Source organism: Heterocephalus glaber, unplaced genomic scaffold (assembly GCF_053883595.1).
Source record: "Heterocephalus glaber isolate CG9 unplaced genomic scaffold, H.glaber_assembly_v1.0 deba00000943, whole genome shotgun sequence".
In the NCBI taxonomy this organism is placed as follows: domain Eukaryota; kingdom Metazoa; phylum Chordata; class Mammalia; order Rodentia; family Bathyergidae; genus Heterocephalus; species Heterocephalus glaber.
In genome coordinates this window covers 10,502,339-10,518,239 of record NW_028258175.1, presented here as the reverse complement: position 1 = coordinate 10,518,239, position 15,901 = coordinate 10,502,339, and the positions used below count along the sequence as shown (strand labels likewise).

At 36.4% G+C, this 15,901-nt stretch overlaps 1 protein-coding gene across 7 annotated transcripts in view; it reads right to left on the bottom strand.

The window, feature by feature from the left end:
• Window positions 1–15,901, bottom strand: part of Mrtfb (myocardin related transcription factor B) — a 191,086-nt gene that overhangs the window by 89,767 nt on the left and 85,418 nt on the right. The window contains exon 1 of one of the 7 annotated variants that reach the window (XM_013076392.3): window positions 5,730–15,780. The exons of the other annotated variants lie outside the window; for them this stretch is intronic. The gene's annotated coding sequence lies outside the window, so the exon portion shown is untranslated. Of the gene's footprint in view, window positions 1–5,729; window positions 15,781–15,901 lie in introns of those variants that run through there. 7 annotated transcript variants of the gene reach the window in all.

Below are 15,901 nucleotides of genomic sequence, written 5' to 3'. Positions count from 1 at the left end.
ACATTACATTCTGTTGGCAAGGTTGCAGGGAAAACACACATTTTGATAAACTGTTGCACAGAATGCAAAAATAAATGAATAAAATTAGCAAATATATAAAAACAATAAATGAACTCATCTATATTTCAAATAACATGGAGTAACTGAGGACAGAACTAACCTGAGGAACTTTTGAATATGAGATTCTGGATATATACCTTTAGGTAAAGGTTAAAAAAAGAATGTAAACAAATACTAAACTGAAGTTAGCAAGTATCTTAAAAACAGCTTTACTAGGATATAATTTATAAACCATACAGTTTATCTGTTTAAAGTATAGATTTATTTTCACAAAGGTGTAGGCTAGTGAATCGAGTTACAAATAGGAAAAGGTGGAAGCAAGCAGGAACCTTGGGAGGCTGGAATGAAACGGGATGTATCACAACTGATCCCCTCTCCCTCAACTACTGCCCCTGTACTGGGGACTGAGCCCAAGGCCTTCAAATTGGTCTACATCCCCAACCTCTTTGTTTTGTTTTGTTCTTTTAAATTTTAAGGTAAGGCTATGCTAAGCCGCTAAATTGCCCAGGCTGGGCTTGAACGTGTGATCCTCCTGTCTCAGTCTCTCACAATCCTGGGATTATAGGCACTACCATGTCCAGTTCTGATTTTTAATACATATAGCAACAGAAACAAACAGATATGTGTGCACACATGTATTTTTTTAATCTACTGAGAGGATCTAAAAGCAATGAACACAGTAGCAATGAACACATTTAGTTTCCAGATCTTAGTTTGTAAATACTAACACTTTTTAAAATTTTAGTTTATTAGTACATGTGTATAATATATAATGTTTACATTCTTTGTTGGAAGTTGGTACATGCACATAACAATCTTAATTCCTGTTTTCGTTCACTTTCCCTTTCCTCTCTTGCCACTCCAACCACCCTTTGAGCCCCTTCTTTTTTCTTTTAACACATTATTTGTAGTACACCAAATTCAGACTCCTTGTGTGGAGTTGGTATGTGTACATAACACATCCCAATTCCTTTTCTAATCCCTTCCCTCCCTCAGCCCTCTCTCCATCTCTCTCTTTTTTTTCCCCATTAAGTTTATTGGTACATTTTAGGTATAAAATACAGTTACATTCATCATTGGGATCTTGTACCTTTACATGATGTATACTGGTTCTTATTTTTTTTTTCCCTTTTCCCTGCCCTTCCTTCACCCCCTCCACCCTTCCCAATTTGCAAAAACTTTGTTTCCATTATTTTCTTTTCCCTTCTTTCCTTTCCCCTACCCCTCCCTCTTCCCCTACTCCTTTAGACCTTTTCTTCCTATTACACAATATCAATTATACATTTTTAAAATTACAGTATCAAAATTTAGAGGACATTACCACAGATTTTACAGAATTTAAAAGGATATAAAAAGCACATTACAAAAGTCTTTTGTGAAATAAATTTGACAACTTCTAAGAAGTACCTTGGAAGACAAATTAATGAAACTGACTCTGGAGGAAATATAAAATTTGAATAGCACCTATCAAAAGAAAGTATATTCCTAGCTTGAAAACCTACCTATATGACAACAACGGGCTCAGATACATTTTAACCGATAAATTATATCAAACATTTAAAGCCGAAGAAAGAAGAAACACTTCTCCCCTCATTACAGGAAATCAACATTGTGCTAATAATAAAACTGGATAAAGACAATAGAAGAAAAAAGTATGAACATAGATAGAAATTTGTTTAATAAAACAAACCATTAGAAGTCAGAACTGGCAGTATTTAGAAAATGGTTTTTTTTATAGGGATGGCAGTGTTGGTTCAGCACTGGAAGATCCACCCCCATAAGTTATCATTTCAACAGAGGAAAGGAAAAAGCCATATGATCTTGTCAGTAGTTGCAGAAAAAGTATTGGACTAAATTCTACAGCTGTTCATGGTAAAAGCTATCAGGAGACTAGAAGTAGAACAGAACCTTCTCAACAGATAAACCATGTGCTCCATACTTCCAGCAAAAATGCCTTACATGAATGGAAAAGATACAATGCTTTCTCCCTAAGGTGGGGAACAAGGGCAGATATGCTGACGCTTCATCTGTCCATTAAACTTTGAAACATAGGCCCAAACCAAAATAGTATGGCAATAAAATGACACAATTAGCATAGGATTGGCAAGGTAGAAGTAAAATCTTTATATGTAGATGAAATGATCATCTACAGAGAAAATACTAAGAAATCTCTAGGAGCCCCTAGAACTTGTATTTGAATTTAGCAGGATTAGAGAACACAAGGTATATATAAAAATTCAGGTCTATGTATACTTGCTATAAATGAAGAATTGGATATTGAAATTTGAAAGGTAGGTAGGAGTACAAAGGACCTAGAAAAGTAAAAAGAAAAAAAAAACAGTGTTGGAAGACATTTATTACCTAATTTGAAGGCTTCCTCTAAAGCTACAGTAATCAAGGCAGTGTTGGTGTAAGGAAAGACATATAGATCAAAGGAATAAAACAGAGAATCTAGAAATAGAACCACACATATATGGTCCACTGAGTTCTGAAAGATTATTTAACATTAACATTTTATGGAGCATAAACTCAATTCAAGAGCAGAGGAAAAGATAGTGTTTTCAGGAAATGGTACTAGCACACCTGGTATCTGTATGTAAAAAAGTAACCTCAACCCTTTATTTCCATACATAAAAATGACTTGAAAGGATCTAAGAACCTAAATATGAAAGACTAAAACTATAAAACTTTAAGAAGAAATTATAAGGGAAAATGTTCATGAATTTAGGGTAGGCAAGAATTTCCTAGGATACAAAAAACATGATGTATAAAAGAAAGAAATTGATAAATGAGATTCCATCAAAATTTAGAACTTTAAATGACATTGTTAAGAAAATGAAAAGCAGTCCTTAAACAGCCCATATTTAAAATACATATAAGCTAAGATCAGAATATATAAAGAACTCTTATAGCTCATTAATAGACAACCCAATTAAAAAGTAAACATAAGAAGATGATCAATAGCCAGTACAGATACATATTGACTTATCACTGTCATGACTTTTTCTTTTTGTTGGATTCTTCCCCTTTGTGTTTAATTTCTTGTCGCGCCCAACGCACTAATTCTGCTGGGCTTCCTGGGGTTGTGATCCTTGTTGTCTTTTCCTAGGATATTGTCTAAAATTTTTTGGAGTGCTCGTTTGGTATTCATGAAGTTCCGAAGGTTCTCTTTATCATGAAAGTATCTTATTTCTCCATCAATTTTGAAAGATAGTTTTTGCAGGGTACATCAATCTGGGTTGGATGTTTTCCTTTAGGGCTTGAAATACATCACTCCAAGCTCTTCTTGCCTTGAGGGTTTGCATTGAGAAGTCGGCTGTGATTCTGATGGGCTTTCCTTTGTATGTGATTTGTTTCTTTTCTCTAACTGCTTGTAGAATTTTGTTTTTCTGTTGGGTTTCTGGAATCCTATTATATGCCTATGTGTACATTTTTTTGATCAAGGCTAGTTGGAGTCCTATATGCCTCCACTTATCCGTATGTCAAGTTCTTCTCCCCTGCTTGGGAAGTTTTCTGCCATCACTTCTGTGAAGAGTTTTTTAACGTCACCTGCACTCTCTCCTGTTTCTTCATTGACTCCAATCAGTCTTATGTTATTCTTCTTTGTATCGTCTAGGAGCTGCTGGATTGATTTCTCATGGTCCCTTACTATTTTAAAGCAATTTTTCTTTTCCTGGTCACTAATTGTAATCTTATCTTCTATGTCTGAAATTCTGTTCTCACCTTGGCTCATTCTGCTGCATAAGCTTTCAATGGAGTTTTTAATTTCCTGAAAATCTGTTTGCATCTGTTTTATGGATTCCATTTGTTTCCTATGTTGGGATTCCATCATGTTCCTCAGCTCCTCTATTTTTTTATCTGTGCCCTCTCTAGATTTATTAATTATGTCTTGCACTATGGGCACAATCTTTGCTGTTATTTGAGTAATTATTTCTGATTTCATTTTTCCCAGATCCTCTTTTGTTGCCAGTTCAGGGAGTCCAGGTGGTTGCGTATCAGAGTGTTCCATCTCGTATCCCTTTGGGGTTGCTTTAGGTGATCTGGAAGTCTGGTTTTGAGACTTGTTTACCTGTCTTATCATTTTGACGGGGGAGGGCGTGCTGCTGGTGCCCTTGGGGCTCACCTCCTGTGTGCTGGGGCAGGGCGTCCTCTCTCCATCTCTTCATCCCTTTCCCTTTGAGAATGATCTATCTCCCTAATTCCTGTTATCTTTTATTTTATTCTTTATTTTTACTTTGGGTTTCTCCTGTAAGAGAAACCATATCATATTTAAGCTTGTGTGTCTGATTTATTTCACTTAATATTATGGTCTCAAGGTGCATCCATTTTCCCACAAATAACCAGACTTTTTTGAAGAAATGACTGATTTAAAGATTGGGGCAGGAAAATACAAGCTGAGCCCAGAACATCTTGTGTCAGTAAGTAAACAGGTGCTTAAAAAACAACAGAACTTGTTACAGGAACACAGATGCCAGTTTGAAGAATTTCCCACTGGCCAACTCAAAGATAACTGAAGCATCAAAAGAAATAACAGTAACAGAGTATACCCATACAGTCCATGATTCCATACTGACTAATAATAGATGGATTAAATTAATAAATAAAAGATGGAGAAAAGAAAGCTCATATGTAAGGTAGAATGTTACTTAATACATGCAAGGAATGACAATTAGAAAATCACCACTCAGTAATTAGCAGCATGATTATTGTTTTAGTTATTAAACCTAAGACCTTCGTATACCAGGGGTTGTAAAATTTTTTGAGACAGGGTCTCACTAAGTCACCAAGTTGCCTTGGTTAGACCAGAACTTGTAATTCTCCTGCCTTGTCTTCCCAGCGTCTTGGGATTATAGGTATGCACTAACCAAATCCAAGTGAGTGGATTTTCAGCACTGGGAACTGAAGCCTGCACCTTTGGACTGAGCTATATCCCAAGCCCTTTTATTGTTTTATTTTTTTTTTTTACTTTGAGACACGTTTGACATCCTCCTGCCTGAGGATACTGTTCAGCAATTATATAGAAACCCTATTTTTAACAGATTTAAAAATATGAAGAAAATTAAACCTTTTTTTGTTTTCTTATTTGGTTAGTGTGTCGAGCAAATATGATACTAGTGGCACTTATGAATAGTTATGGAATAAATTGAACTGTCCTTGAGAGAACAGATCATTGAGTGCAATACTTAATAAATATGTGTAATATCATCAAACAACAGTCACATAACCAGTTAGGTAAAAAATGTAGCTCCATGAGCCAGGTGTGGTGGCGCACGTCTATATACCCAGCACGTGAGAGTCTGAGGGAAGAAGGGCATACAAGTTTGAGGCCAGCCTGGGCTACACTGTGTGTTCAAAGCTCAAAGCTAGGCTTGTACTACAAGACAACACAGAAGGCAAAGGTTAACCATTTTATGGCTTAGAATGACAAACCAACAACTCTACTCTGAATCATCTAGTTGGATGAAAAGGGGGGAAAGTGGGGCATTAGAGGATGGTGCCTCACAAACAAGGTTGCTGGGATGAGAAGGCTGGACAGGCAAGGACAGTGAGAACATGCAGAGAACAACACATACACAAATACAATGCCCCAAGAGTAGACAATGTGTGGAAAAAACTCAATAGCTGAGCAAGGCTGGAATGCAGGGCATGTAGATTTATACAACACATACCCAGCAACCTCTTTCATCAGACCAATGAGCAGCCAACAGCAACTCTCCAAGGTAGCAAAGATGAAGAAAGACCAGATCAGAAGTTATTTCCATGGTTTCTCAGATAATCCTCGTATTAACCACACAATTTACCCTTATAACTGGCAGTACAGATACTCTGGGGCAATACATCAAGAAATTAAATGACTTAAACTTACTAATACCAGTACCACCACCACCACCCCACCACCCCATTGGGACAAAAGATTCATCATGGAAACTGTTTCCAGGAATTGGAGCAGCAACTAAATGTCTAACTTTTTTTGGCCTGGAAAGAAGTGTTAACATCTCAAACCTGAACACTACTTTTTTTTATTTTAGTCTTTTTCTTTTTTCCTTTCTCACACAGAATCAACCCTAAACCTCAATAAAAACGATTTTAATCTAAATAAGGAAAATGCTCCTAGTTGAACATGTGCTTTGGAGTCAAAAAGACCTGGGCTCAGACAAATCCCAATCTGTCACTTCCAGCTGTGTAACTTTGGCTAAGTTTCCAAATCTCTTGAAGCTTCAGTTTCTATTAGTTCCTTGTGTTCAAAACATGAAAAGACAACTTTGATCAAACTTACAAGACACTGGGAAAATTAAATAGGATAATGTAAGGAAAGCACCAAGTGCAGTGCTGGCCCATATGAAGCCATCAATAAACATGTTGCCCTTCCTATTCCTCGTGATAGCTGTTTTTTAGTGAAAATAACTGCAAGAAAAGAAGAATAAAGGTTTGTTTTAAAAAGTGCAATCTAAACTATTTAGGAAAATGGCTTTTACGTGGACTTGATCTCAATTATATAATTTCTGAATACACTGAATATTCATTAAAATATAGCTTGTGCTTAGACATAGAATAAGTTGATGGATAATGCTAAAATAGTAGGGAATATGTTATAAATGACAGATGTCTAGGCTGTAATGATTACTTACTTTCTTGAAAATTAAAATACAGTGGACCCTCGAGTTATGACTGGCCTGACATACGAACAACTTGGGTTACAACAGGAATTTTAGTTTTAACTAACAAACAAAGTCTTGAGTTATGACTTGAATGCTGGCTGCTTGTGCTTCCAGATGGTGTCAGGTACAGATTTAACTCTTAAAGAGTTCTGGAAGGAACATGACAACATCCTTTCTTGTATGGGATTAATTGAGAAATCCTGGGCCAGTGTCTCTCCAAGGACACTGAGATCTGCCTGTCATCAGGAGAGACTTCGAAGGCTGTGTAAAGGAGCCTGAGCCTTCAATAGACCAACTTGAGTTACAACCAGCCTTCGTGAATGAAATGAATTCGTAAGTCAAGGTTCCACTGTATTTCCCTTAAGAAATTGAACCATTTCTCCTAAAAAGTCTTTTGAAATGGTCAAAGCTGACTTGTTTACAACTGGGTCCCAAGAAATCTAACCAAAAGATAAAAATATAAAAAACAGTATACAATGAAATCTGTTATATATTTCAAGAAAGAGAAGAAGGCAGGCAGGAAGGCAGACAGAAAAACAGGCTGAAAAAACCCAAGAAACTTTTGAAGACTGTCTTGAAATAAATATCCATCCATCCACCTATCTGTCTGTCTGTTTATCTCTCCTCCATGGGATACAGTCTGAGGACAAAAAACTGCAAAGAACCCTTGAATTTAGATTAAGTGTGGTGGCACATGGTTGTAATCCTAGCACTCTGGGAGGCCGAGGCAGGAGGACTGCCTGATAACTGCCAGACGGGGTAACTTGAAAAGACTCTGTCTCAAAGTCCAACCAACCAACCCACCCAAAAATCCGGAAGTTAATGGATTTGCTATTTTTTTTTTTTTGCAGTACTGGGGATTGAACTCAGGACCATGCACTTGCGAGGTAGGCATGACAGCACTGAGCTAAATCCCCAGCCCTGGATTTGTTCTTAGTAGTAGCATCTACACTGTAATCCTAAAATTATTGTATTTATTGTAGGATTGAGCAAATGAATAAATACATGTTTTGGGAAATCAAGGTTTGTAAATGTAGGCCAAAAAATATATGAATAAGAACTAGGGGAAAGAAATGAGAAAGTCTATGGTGTTAGACTGAAATTACATTTAGGAGTTTTACTTTATGTCAGTGTAATACATACCCAAAAAAGTACAAATATGGTTCAGTGAACAATTCACTGAAGTTTCACAAAGAGAACACACTCAACTAGCGTTAGGAAATCCAATATTTCCTGTGCCCTAGAGCTCCTGCCTTTGCTTCCCTTCTAGTCACTCTCCAAGGGTAACCACTATTCAGATTTCTAACACCATATTGTAGTTTTACATGTTTTTGTATTTTATGTACGTGGAATCATATATACTTTTTGGTGACTAGCTGCCTTTGCTTAATCTTATCTGGGGGACACTTATGAATATTCTTGCATGTAATTGTAGTTCATTGTTAATGTTGCATTCCACTGGGTGACATCACAGTTTACTTACCTATCCTACTGCAGATGGGCATTTGAGTAGTTTCTAGACTTTCACTATAACAAACCGTGATGCTATGAACAGTGTAGTAGACTGAGCCATACGTAATTGCTGAAAGTCTCTATAAAAAATGGCAATTTCATATACTTCAAATTAAAACAGCATCTTTTGATGAACACATGCCATATATGCATTTCTATTGACTATAAATTTAGCAGTAGATTTTGATACCCAGGGCAGAATTATACTTAACACGGTTTAAAAATAGTTATGCCACTATATTTACACATCTACTAACTGCTCCATATCCTTGACACACCTGGCGTTCTCAATTTCTTGAGGGTTTATGGCAGTATTTCATTAAGGTTTTCAACTGCACTCCTCTGATGACTAAGGAATACACCTTATTCACATATATATTTATCATCTGGATATCTTCTTTTGTGAAGTATCTGTCAAAGCTCCTACCCACTGATGACACTGGCTTGTAGGAGTCCTTTATTATGGAGTAGACTTTTGTTAAATATATGCATTGGGCTTTCTCTCTTCTCACTGTGTGGATCACAGTTCTTCCCTCAATGTTTCTTAGTGCACAAGAGTTCTTAAATACAATAAGTCTGGTTTTGTTTCTTTTATGGATAGTGGCACTTGTGTCCTATTTAAGAAAATTCTGCCCACTTCAAGGTCATACAGAGATTTCCTCCAAAAAAATTCAGTACTGCTTTACTTTTCACAGTTGATTTTTCTATGTGTATGATATGAGTTACATATAAACTTCTTTTGGCTAGATATTTAAATAATGCAGAACCTTTTATTCAAAAAGGCCACCCTTTCCCTCACTACACATAAGTTACTTATGAATAAGGTGACTGAGTATTGTCTATTTTTGATTTCTCTATTCTGTTCCATTGGTCAAACTGTTTGTCTAAAGTACCACTGTGTTATAATAGGTCTTCATATTTGACAAAGTAAATACTCTCATTTTGTTTACCTTCTTCAAGACTGCATGACTATCCTTGGCCTGAACTCATGACATTTTACATTTCTTAGCTCTACTTACTGAAAAGGGCTAGAAGCAGAATCATCAACTAATGATGAATATATCTAATACTCAGGTCTTTGTTATATTCTTCCCTAAAACGAACTGGAGATTCCTAGAGAAAGGGCTAATTCTAAGACTGGGTCGATGGAATATAAGGTGATCCTAAAATACATTGTGCCAAAAGTGAAAAAGGATAGGTTAAAAAAACCCCAAAACCTTGAAAGGGGTCTTTGATCATATTTGGGACAATCTATACATCAAAAATGTTGACAGTAATGGTGATACTTTTCCAATTAAAAAACAAATACAAGCAGAGCCTGCCTTGCAAGCGCAAGGTTCTGAGTTCAATCCCTGGTACAAAAAAAAGAAGATGATTTCGCCATTTACTAGAGAAATGATAATAATCATTCTTTAGCTGAGTGCCTTCAAAAGTAGTAGGCTAGAATAAACAGACACAAAAAACTACAATTCTGTGTTCTGAATTACCATAAAAAGGAAAATAATCAGAATGATAAAGATTTATGATAAGATGTTTGATCAATCGCAACGCACGGTAATAAAAAATAAAAGCAATCTAATGTCAAAAAAAGTTTTTTCTTAGCAACATTTTCTGGGAAGAATGTAAAGTAGAATATAACATGAGAAGAGAATACTGAAGGTGGCAATGATTTTCCTTTGTATGATTGTCCACACACATAAATTTTATATAGCACTAATTATGTATGTTGGTTAAACTGAAAGAGAAGGCAATCCTGGCAGGTTTGATGAGGTACATGGCTGACTCTAGACTATTTTATCTTTAGAAGGCTTTTAGAGTAGAACAATTCTTTTTTTTTTTTTGCTGTGGTACTGGATATCGAACTCAGGACCTTGTGCTTGTGAGGCAGGCACCGGAACCACTGAGCTAAATCCCCAGCCCTTAGAGTAGAACAATTCTATGCAAGTTAAATCTTGCAGAGAGAAGTATGATTATTTTATGCCTTTTGTAATTATTTTATGTAAAAGTTAAAAGCAATAATCTCAAAAGTGACTTTATTCTAAATTTCTTTCAAATAAAATCAATCTGTCCTATTGTAATTGAATTATTTATAACCTTTAGAGGTAGCTTTAGAGCCAACCATGGTTTTATAAGTTTATTCCTTATTAGCTGGTCATTCTTATATTATTTAACCTCTCTGTCTCCCAGTTTATAAGTCTTATAAAATGGACACAATTAAAACTCATGAGTAAAATGCCCTTGCCTAGTCACAGGGGGAGAGAACCTCTCCCTACTAGCAGAATTTAGTGCTTTTTACCAGTTAGCTATTTACCAATTAGTTATAGGCTTGCTGTGTGGTAGGGAAGAAAAATGTGATAATATGCAGAAACACATGGGAAAACCTAACACAGTTTTGCTTGTAGGAGATCTAAAAAAATATGCATTGATTGGTTACATTATTAAAGGGAATGAGGAAAATAATAGCTTGTTTTTGTAAGATGACGCAGGTTACAAAGAAGGTCAGAATATGTGTTAGTTATTAATCTGATTATAATCCTTAAAAAAGCAAAAGTAGGGGCCGGGGATTTAGCTCAGTGGTTCCGTCGCCTGCCTCGTAAGTGCAAGGTCCCGAGTTCGATCCCCGGTACCAAAAAAAAAAATGTGTGTAGCTTGAAAACAAAACTTCTTTTGGAAAAAATTGTGCATTACTACAATTGAACTACTTACCACATTGTTTCTAAACATGTGAGCCAACAAATTAGAATTATATATATAAAAATGTTTCAAAAAATCAAATGTGACACAGTCTACAGTACAAAGTATGAATATATATTGATTCTAATTTTCAAAAATATAATCTTTTTACTTCTCATTTTTTAGGGTTATCTTTTTCATACAGCTTCTCCTGTACTATCAGCAGGCTACCTGAACCTAATGAATGAGAACTAGGCCCAACAGCTCCTTGATGGTGCTGCCCATCTATTCTAGGTTGATTCTTCTCCATCTCTGGAGGCCAGTTTTGACCCAGACACTTACTTCACTTACCAAGTCCCTTACTAGACACTGATCTGCTTTTTGTCTCCAAACTCCCACTGCAGCTTTTCACATTGTGAGACCAGTGCATGGCAAGTGAGGGTGGCCCCACGAACCGGGGTGGTAATTTAAATCACTGGGCCCAAGTGTAAAGCAAGAATGTTGAAGGGGCTGGGGATGTAGTTCGGCGGTGCCATGCCTGCCTGGCAAACCCAAGGTTTGAGTTCAATCCCCAGTACCGCAAAAAAAAAAAAAAAAAAAAAAAAGGTTGACTTTGGGAGGGGCCAAATTATAGAGTCTGATCAAGTTGTGTTTCAATGATTATGCTGTTACAGGGTTTGAATGATAGCATCAGATAATATTAGTAATATCCTATTTTATTTCTCTCATTCAAAACTATGTCAACAAAAATTTTTCTTTAAGATTGTGCACCTCAAGAATAAAACTTTTTGATGAATTGTGAAGATTTGAATTGCTGTTGTTTAATCAAGCTCCCTTAGCATAATACAGTCATAAGCTATCAAATCTCTGATAGTCTTCCTTATATAACATGTATTTTTTACAAAAAAGATTTTCTCTTTATGGATATAAATTATTATATGTACATCATGAAAAGCATACATTATAGAAAAGAAGGAAGATGGAGTGATGCATATATATGTAAACTGCCAAAAATAATTTGATGTATTCCATTCCAGACCTCTATGTATAGCTTCTTTTTCTTGGGGGGAGTGGGCTGATGATAGGGTATGTAATGAACCACCCAGGTCCTCTGCACTGAGTTGTAACTCCAGCCCTTTTTAATTTTTTAATTTTTTTTTTGCGGTTCTGGGGATTGAACTCAGGTCCTTGCACTTGCAAGGCAGGTGTGATGCCACTGAGCTAAATCCCAGGCCCCATTATTTTTCATTTTGATACAGGGTCTCACTAAGTTGCTAAATTGCCCAGATTGGGATAGAATTTGTGATTCTCCTGCCTGAGCCTCCCAGAGTGCTGGGATTAGAGGCATGTGACATTATGCCTAGTTCCTTGTGTTTACCTTAATATAATCTAGATATTCTTGACAAGAAAATTCCCATTTAATACCATGTGAGAAAAAAAATAGTCCTTAATTATCTCTCTTACTGGTTAAATCTTTTGCCAAGTTGATTCAAATACTGTGGCAAAGAGAACTTTTTAAAAAAATTTCAATATTGAAGGAGAAAATAATGAGTTCTTTATTAAAAATGGATTCTGCCAAACAGAAACCTTTCCTCAACACTTAAAAAAAAAAAAAAAAGATGCCCTCTCCAATCAACTGAATAATATGTCATTGGCTCCAACTGCTCAGAGGCTCTAGCAGGGTTTCTTTTACGGCCATCTTGCTGACCATTCTGTGTCAACTACAAAACTAGAGAATTACTTGGCTCAATCTTTAACCAACAAATTGGTTTCATACATGCGCTAATCAAAAACACAGAACAACTTGGTGTCCCCAGCAAGTATTGTGTAAGAGGATTAAAAAATGAATTCACATTGCTACTGTAGTCTTGCCACAAGGCTAAGTTACATGCATCCAGGCAGGAAGCAGTGGAAAGGCACAGGTCTTGTGTTAAGCATCTCTACTGAAGAATCTGTTTTTTGGTCATGGTAGAACAACAAGCATAGGACTTCCTGCTATAAGAAACCAGCAACACTAGATAAATTACAAGAAACAATTATTTTTATGCTTTGGGAAACATGTAATACAGGGCTGCAGCCCCTAAGAGAAGGGAAACAATGAGATGAGCCCTATAACTGGCCTGGGCTCTGCCTGGAGGCAACTTCCAGACTGTAAGTAGAAGGAAAAAGTCAAAGAGAGCCAATAGGTAGGCTTGCTGAACTGAGGAGACAGAAATGAGTGCTGGGGGAGGGTAAGGTAGTAGAAGTTGCAAGGCAGATTTCTGAAAAGGAAGATCTATACTAAAAAGGAGTTCTAGAAATCTGCCTGAAAGTGACCTTGAGTCTTTGCCAAGTACTAGGGTACATGTATCAGAGAGTAACACAAGGGTGAAGAAATGGCTGGGAACCGCAAGTTAAATTATTCCCAGAGTGTACTCCAGGTTGGGGAAATGTCTGAGCTCCAAACAGCCCTAGGGAACAAAGAGTGTTTCCTTCGGGCATTTAGCAGGGTGTTCAGCAGAGAATTCAAAGGAGGTCAGCCCGAATTGGCATCATCCCTAGTAGGCATGCTATCCTATAATATGTCTTTTCTAATGAAATTTAAGAAAGGCCTTGAGGGTGATCCAAAAGTAATCTCAACTGTCCACCAAACCAAAGCCCAACATACTTTAAAGAAATACAATCAAATCAAAATCCATACACTCAGCAATGTAGCATTCACAATGTTATAGCCAATGAAATTCATTCAAAACATGACATTCCTAGCACAAAAACACATACCAAATTATAAGAAATTTTTAGTTGTGTAAAAGCTGTTAGAAGTGTGATCATTCATCTAAAAGATTAACTCATTGAAAAGAAACATGCAAGCAAGAAATACATTCATACTGAATCTCAAAAAATATTCTGACCTTTCCAGTGTGGAATATTGTTCACCTCTGGAATTTCATACATGCTACTCAGGCTTCCAGTGGGACAACCGTAAGGCTGTTAGAGGTTAAGGCCAAATGTAAGCCAAATAAATCTTAATTGCTCATTTCCTTAAATTGTTCAGGCTCCAACTCTCGTGGGGTCTTTCCTTCTCATTTGTTTTTAGTGCTATCAATAATCTACAAAATGTGTTTAAGGGGATCAGATTAACTGAAAAACAATTTATAGATCTACCTTATTTAGTGACTTAAAGCATTATCTAAACACTTGCCATCATCTCAAGAATATCTTTTCAGAAAGATATTCTGTCACTGGAATACTTTCTGCTTTCACACACTCCGATGTTCATTGTGAAACAATGACAAATATTATGTATATTTATAGTACACACTAGTTTTGAAGAATGATTTCTGAATTTAATCAATTTTTCATTAAATGATTTGCTTAATAATGAGAAAAGTTACTGTAGAGATGGGATTATGACACACATTTCCTGGAATCAAAATAAAGAATTTAGAAGACAACTGAGAACACAAAATCTCTTTAAACATTATAAATAACTGTTTTATTACTTCAAAATACCAAGTCTTCCATATAGTACTTATCATATATATCAAATGCCTTACAAATCTTAGCAGCTAGATCTACTATCTTAATCTCCTCAGAACAAGGACATAAGAGGGTGAAAACCTATAAATCAGTCCTTGACGACAGAGGGTCTGTTTAGGAGTTTACCAAATGGAATGACCCTGTTGGAATTCCTTCAAGAAGCCTGTGAAAATGTCAGAACGGAGTCTGTTTTGGAGGTCAGAGTCCCTAGAGAGCTCTGAGTTTGGGCCTGTTTGTCTTTTCACATGCTTTACTGTTTGAAAATCTTTCCTTGTAGACACTGACTGATGCCCAGGGAATGCTAGGATTGTGGGAACTGGCAGTACCCATGAGAGACGAACTTCATGGGAAACCCGTGCCTACTACATTGCCCACTTGAAGCTCATCAGATAAGCTGCTCTTCGAATGTTATGAAGGTACACAGCAAGGCATTAAGAGCTACAAGTCATTCTGACTTCTTTAGAAAGAAATATTTGTGGAAAATGGAGCAAAATTTTCTGACTTATTGAAAGAAACACTAAGTTGCAAAACTTAATGGGCAAAACCTGAAGAAATATATTCATGTGGTATGAACTGAGATACTGAATTGTCAAAATATAATTCTAAGAACAAATAATTCAGATACTAACCACATGCCCACACTATTCTAAACATGCGGCTGAGATTAACTTAACTAACTGTCATACAATCTTATGAAGCCGGTACTAATGTGATCCCCAATTTGCAGGTAAGGAAACTCAGGAAAAGAAAAGATGCAGATTGGCGTAGGCAGTATAATGCATACTAAATTGTAACCAGAATCTAAATTCAAGGTGTCTTCAGACTTGGTACTTTTTTACTACTGTGCGTGCTGCCTCCTTCATGGTGTCTATATGGCAAACATGCAACACAACTATCATATGCTGAGTGCCTAAGTTGTGCCAGGTGTGTGCTGCTTTAACGCCTTATTTCACTTAACTGGGCTGGGGATTTAGCTCAGTGGCACTGTGCTTGCCTCGAAAGCACAAGGTACTGAGTTTGATCCCTGGTACTGCAAAAAAAAAAAAAAAAAAAAAAAAATCCACATGCTTATTTCATTTAATCTTCCCAATGGCCTATGGGGTACTTCAAACGTTCTTCCTATTCCATAAATGAGACACAGGGATTAAGTGGCCTGATACAGCACATCTCTGCAATGGAGCGGGCACTACTGACATCTGAATTCACAGCCCTCTTTAAAACTAGGTTCTTCTTATCAGTCATCTATAAGAATCATCTCTAAATTAATTTCCTGTAAATAGTTGAGGGAATTTTAAAAACCATGTGCTCAACAATTTTATGAGAACACACTACAGTTTGAACTGCTGACTCTATACCAGAGGCTTAAAATCTAGAAACTATTTAAGAGACATAATGATCATTCAATAAATATGTTAATAATAATTTTTAAAATACCTGTTTTTTCCATCCTTGATTGGCCAATTCTTTAATACGCTGAG